The 6,276-nt window shown below is 42.0% G+C and overlaps 1 protein-coding gene across 1 annotated transcript in view; it reads right to left on the reverse strand.

Annotated features, from left to right (window-relative positions):
- Positions 1-6,276, reverse strand: part of LRRC56 (leucine rich repeat containing 56) — a gene marked incomplete at its 3' end in the record, with an annotated part of 51,676 nt that overhangs the window by 24,360 nt on the left and 21,040 nt on the right. The gene's annotated exons all lie outside the window — the stretch shown is intronic.

The following is a 6,276-nucleotide window of genomic DNA, read 5'->3' on the forward strand; positions in this document are numbered from 1 at the left end:
GACTAAGATGAATATTTAGGTGTAAATCTTCGTAAGTGAACCCTGCCATTAACAGCTGAAACAGAGCAGCTGCAAAGTGCCTAATAGCCAGGCATGTAAGTACTTATTTGCTGGCAGAAATCAGCTAGTTATTACCAACAGTTTTATTTATCATAGCCATCCAGAGCATGTAAGTGAGATCATGATCCCATTAGGCAAAGCCTTGTACATAACTCATTTGAACGACTGTGCCTGCCCAGGAGTAATACAGAAACAACTGAGATGGAAAATATGGCATATTTCTACAGCTCACCCAGGATGCTGTAGAAACAGCAGCTAACCCAGGAACTGAGTCGTGTTTTTGCAGACCTGGTTGCCGCCCAGCCACAAAGCCTAGTCTTGCCGTAAGTCTAGCCAAAGCATAGTGAGCCACAAAGCCTCTATTGCTGTCTCCACTTGGTTCAAAGGGCAAAGCTGCCTCTGTAATTCCAGAGACTGGGATCAGGTGAGCTTGTGGATCCCTAAAAGGTTCTTCATTCACTGACAGCAATTGGTGCATCATAAGTAATTACTACTTGTAAATGAACAATATTTGTAAGACCAAAAGAGCAATTAATAGAGAATTTCAGAGGTTCCCTTTGGAAATGACAAAAGCTTTTATCTATGTGTTTTCTTGATGAAGGAAGGGAGAGGAAATATGAAGTATAGAAGGTGAGAGCCAGAGATGAGGCTTTTGCAGGGGTGACATGCATTTTTTTCTGCTTGCTGATCCTGAAAGAGTAAGGGCTGGATTGTTTGCATGGGATCAAACAGTTTACTCTCAAATGTCAGAGAAGGAAGGCAGGACACCTCTACCATCAGACCTTCTCACAAGAAGGGTAAAGCTGAGAAGTGCCCACCATGCCAGTTTCCTGACTCCCTGGAACACAGCACATCTGCAGCTGAGGGAACGCTTGCTTCCAGATGAGCTGCACCTCCTGGACAACACCAAGTGAAGCTGGACTCCAGAGAAAAATCATACATGGAAAAGGTTTGAAGCCTTCATATCAACGGGCTCATGCTTCATCAGATGGATATACTACTCAAATATTGAACAGAGCTATGTTAGCAGATTAGTTGCTGAGGCAGCAGAGAAGAGAAGCTGGACTCTCACGTTGGATGGGTACATGGCATGAGAAAACATCCTGAAAGGAAAGGCCACTTTTTACCAAATATACCCAAAGTGGAGAGTCTATTCAGATGGTGGGCAAAGAGACACAATTATTTAATGGGCTTACCTTACCTTGCAGGGGTTTACTGGCAGACTCCCTGCACACATCATCTATTATTTATTTACTTTGCTACTTCACTAGCCACATTCATGCTGCAAAAAGGGTTGTGGTCTATGATGTTTCTCTTATGGTTTTCATGCTCTGTACTGCATGGCAGCTTGGATCACAAAACAGAAACATGATAGTGGTGCACCTAGGGGAAGAAACCCATTGCCATGGAACTGCTCGGGTGATGGCAGGAGCAAATCCTCTCTGCTCAATGATGAGACAGATGCACTAGACCTTTCTCACTGACCCTGTTGTGAGCAGGAGACTTTTAAACTTGAAACAGGTTGCCCAGGGACGTGGTGGCTGCCCCAACTCTGTTCAAGGCCAGGTTGGATGAAGCCGTGAGCAACCTGATCTAGTGAGGAGGTGTCCCTGCCCAGGGCAGGGGGTTGGGACTGGATGATCCGTAAGGTCCATTCCAACCCTTAAATTCTATAATTCTATGACCTGCCTTATAATCCTATTCCTTACAGGTATGCTCTGTACCTGACAGTCTGAAATAGATGGCAGGGGAGCTTCAGCTAGGGAAGGCTTCAGAAAACAGAGTGCTGAAGGCAAAAAGCATAGAAAGACACTGTAAGGCCAAAAACTTGTTTTGTGTCCTCTGTGCTTGCTGCAAAGTGGAGCCTGAGCCCCAGGATTGCCACAGTGCATTTGTACAGAAAACCAAGTTCAGCTCCCATTGCTGGTGAATCAGCCTGTCAGACACGTTGGTATCTAAGGTCATAAAGACATTTACACTCTCTACTTTGGGCACCTGACCTGGTGAAATTAAACCACCACTAGGCATCTCAGAGAGGTCTACCCAGGCCAGATAAGTGGTCAAAGCAATCAGATTTCCCTAGGGCCCAATGCAGACAGGCTGATTGTGCTTTACTGAAAATAACCTACTCAACTACAAGTAGTTGTATTTCCGTCCCAAAATCATTACTTTTTATCAATAACACGAGTATCCTTAAAACCACCAATGCTAAATAAAACTTGAGGTCACAGCATATTTCCAAGGTTTGTAATATTCCCAGGGATCTGCAGGCATTAATACAGAGAAGACTAATTAATACAGAAATTAAGATTCAACTCAAACACTTTTCTAGCTCCTGGAAAGCACCCAAAGTTCTCAAAGAACATGTTCTTTGACAGACTTCATAGCAACTTTAACCACTGAAGGACTTTCAGACTGGCTACACAAAAGAAATAACAGAAACACTTCCTACAGAAACTAGCTTGCATTTGAAATTAAATTCTTTCCCTCTCCTGAAATGCAAATGTCAAAGTAAACAGTGATGCTCTGGGCACTGAAATAAGGCCATGAAGCAATTCACCCAGATCAAGGCAGAGCAATGGTTCTCTGACTGCATGTGTAAGTATGACCTAGAGCAAGAGCATCCTGATCCCTCATTAATCACTCCTTGTGGCTTTAAGAGGTGAGCATTTCCTTACACTCTGTTGGATAAGTACCAAGGAGTTATATAGCTAAGTTCAAATACCTAAAGATCCTGATTCAGGTCTCAAAAATATTTTAAAACATTACTTTAAAGCCCTTGCTCTCAATTAAGAAAGTATTGGTTTGGCTCTGGTTTCTCAAAGTTATGAAATGATCAGCAAAATCTTTACTCAAATTGCCTGGCTCACACTTTCTGTTATTTTTGTCACAGCCAAGAGGGCTCAAAACATTTCAAAAAAGTGAGGACACAGATTCCTGTGTAGCTAGTCTTGCCCCTAGGAGCTGGTGTTTAAAAAACAAACAAAAAAATATCCTAAGACTGATAAAAGCATGAAAATTGTTGATTTTCAATGTACTCTGCACCTCATTCATGAGAACCTTCTGATGAGTTTCCTGACTGAAATGGACCAGAATTACTGTCCTCTTGTTCTGGGGGACACCTCTGCAATAATGCAAGAGCAATCTGAGAACTGCAGCAATGAAATCTTAATGCTATCTGGACAACGAAAATCTGCTTTCCTTCCCCTATATCCTTCATACCCACTTTTGTCCCCACATTTTGCAGTCTCTGCATTTCATCTCACCTAAAATATGATAAACCCTCTCTGTTACAAGCAGTTGTTTAAGTAGCCCTGAGAGCAGATCAGTCTTCTGCTGGCTACAAGGCATAGAGCTGAATGGGAGGAAATGAACTTCAGCTGGTGAAACAGCTTCTGCTATGAACTTATGGGAACCAGTTCCTAAGATTCTGCTATCTGATTGTAAAGCACTTTTGTAAAGATATCTATCTAAACATTTTAAAATAGATCTTTTCATTCATCCCTGAATTGAGAATAAAAGCAATCTGATAAAAAAAATAAATAGGCTACAAGCCAAAGCAGAAGTGGTAATTCTTTGGCCTAGAAATGTAGCTCTTTTACTGGACAAATCACAAAGATGAGGACCATGTCATCATGAAAAAAAAAAGAAAAGGAAGTCAGATTTTACCAGGCACTCTTCAGAACAGGCTCAACTTTTCATCCTTGACTATCAGTTCATAAATCTAGAATTTCTTAGCTGCTAGCAGATGGGTGAAGGTCACCAAACAAGGACAGAATAAAGTTATCATGATTTAGAAAACTAACAACACAGTACACTGAATTTTCCAGAGCTGTTCCCCTTTAGCAAAGAGCCAGCAGAAAAGTAAAACCCAGAAACAGCCAAAAAAAGAAGTTCCCTTTCAACCACCAAGATGGATTATCTACAAATGGATTTGGATATATTTTCTTATGGGTTAAATTAAATAGTTACTAATGATATCCTGCACTTATATATAGCCTTTCAACATTTCAAGTGTTCAAAAGTAACACAAGCTTTAGGAGGATTGAGGAAGGACCATGAACTGACACCTAAAGTAGATCAACCACATTCCCCATCAAAGGAATCAGAACTCCTTCATGAATGAATAACAATGTGCCCTGGCAGTCAGGAGGGCCAAGCCTGTCCTGGAGGGCATCAGCAAGGCATTGCCAACAGCTTGAGGGAGGTGATTGTCCTGCTCTGCTCTGTGCTGGTACAGCCTCACCTTGAATATTGTGTGCAGTTTGGGGCAACACAATGTAAGAAAGATATTAAGTTACTGGAGAGCATCCAAAGGAGGCCACAAAGATGCTGAAGAGCCTTGAGGGGAAGCCATATGTGAGGTCACTTGTTCAGCCTGGAGAAGAGGAGGCTGAGGGGAGATCTCATCACTGTGTGCAACTTCCTCATGGAAGGAATTGGAGAGGCAGCACTGACCTCTTCTCTCTAGCAACCAGTGACAGGACCTGAGGGAATTGTCTGAAGTTGCATCAGGGAAGGTTTAGGTGTTCAGAGGGTGTTTGGGCACTGGAACATGTGCAACTTCCTCATGGAAGGAATTGGAGAGGCAGCACTGACCTCTTCTCTCTAGCAACCAGTGACAGGACCTGAGGGAATTGTCTGAAGTTGCATCAGGGAAGGTTTAGGTGTTCAGAGGGTGTTTGGGCACTGGAACATCTCCCCAGGGCAGTGGTCACAGCCCCAAGCCTGACAGAGCTCAAGAAGTGTTTGGACATTGCTCTCAGGCACAGGGTGTGATTCTTGGGGATGTCCTGTGCAGGGCCTGGAGTTGCACTAGATGATCCTCAAAGGTCTCTTCCAACTCTGATTATTCTGTAACTTCCTTCAGCAAGCCAATATCCAAAGTCACTAACCTAGCAAGCCTTGCCCTCTCCTAGAAAACTGTAATACATGATTACCTTGACTCCTCACTGCCAGAACATCCCTCCTTTGACTTCTATTGAACAGTGAATGGCAATGCACACCTCAGCATCCTCACAACTTCAGTTCCTATGTGAGGTTGGCAGGAGTAAACGTCTCAAAAATAATCAGTAAAGTCAGGATCATAAATCTCTATTTTGACACCTCCCTATATCTTGTTTACTGTCAAGACAATTCTTCCCTCATTTCAGTTTGAATAAAATGTTTTAATTCCATTTCATCTCAAAATAATTAGGTAATTCTAGTCTGCAAGACAAAATGAAACAAAACTAAAGTGATAAAAAGTAGTTTCCCATCTTATTACCCACTCGTGCAAACACACTGACAGTCTTTTGTTCATAGTGATTCACCGTGATGTTTTTTTCTCATAAGATAGCATAAAAAAAAGTTTACTTTCAACATCCCAAGAATATACCATCTACCTTTTGCCTGCTTTTCTGTCCTTCCCTTCTTTTCAGTAAACAAACCAACTTTCCAGCCTGTCCTTACAAGATGTTTCCTGTTATCTGCTGCCCACTTTCAAATGACGACCACAATGATTCTGACCTTATGGCTGACAAAATCTGTGGGAATTACTTTCAGTGAGGAGGAAGAACATTTTTTTTCTATCATCCTCAAAAGCCTCAGTTGCAAAGAGTTTGGTTATAATCACTTTTTTGGACAGAATTCAAACATCAACAAGATTAATTCAGAAATAAGTTTTCTAGGTTTTAGAGTAAATGGCAACAGCCTGACAGAATGGAAGCAGCTATGTTACATTTTAGCTTAGCAGGCATCACTACTGCTGTGGCAGCAATGTTGCTTTAATGGGCATTAAATTGACATGATGCAGACATCCAAAAATAAAGTTCAAGTGCCCAGGCTGTGCTTGCATGGGATATGCCCTTAAATGATCTGTGTTTGTCAATGACAGACTGTCAAAGATGGGAATTAATAAAGGAAAGCTACTGCTGTAAATGTACTGAATGAGTTCTGGGCTGGGAGAGCTAACAACGTCGTCTTCTTCCTTTACCTATTCCCTGACAATTGCATTTAACTGGCACACAGAAAGGATAGTTAATTAAAGGAGGAGCAGGTAGCTTCTCCTGGGGTTTGTGTGCCTGGGAAGTATCACAATATTAGACTTGATATCCAAATCCATAGATATTTACATTAGAATCAGAGAGTCATAGAATCATCAAGGTTAGAGGAGACCTCTAAGGTCATTGAGTCCAACCATTAACCTGCCACTGCTGTAACCCCTAAACCCTAAAC

Source organism: Acanthisitta chloris, unplaced genomic scaffold (assembly GCF_000695815.1).
Source record: "Acanthisitta chloris isolate BGI_N310 unplaced genomic scaffold, ASM69581v1 scaffold780, whole genome shotgun sequence".
Lineage (NCBI taxonomy): Eukaryota > Metazoa > Chordata > Aves > Passeriformes > Acanthisittidae > Acanthisitta > Acanthisitta chloris.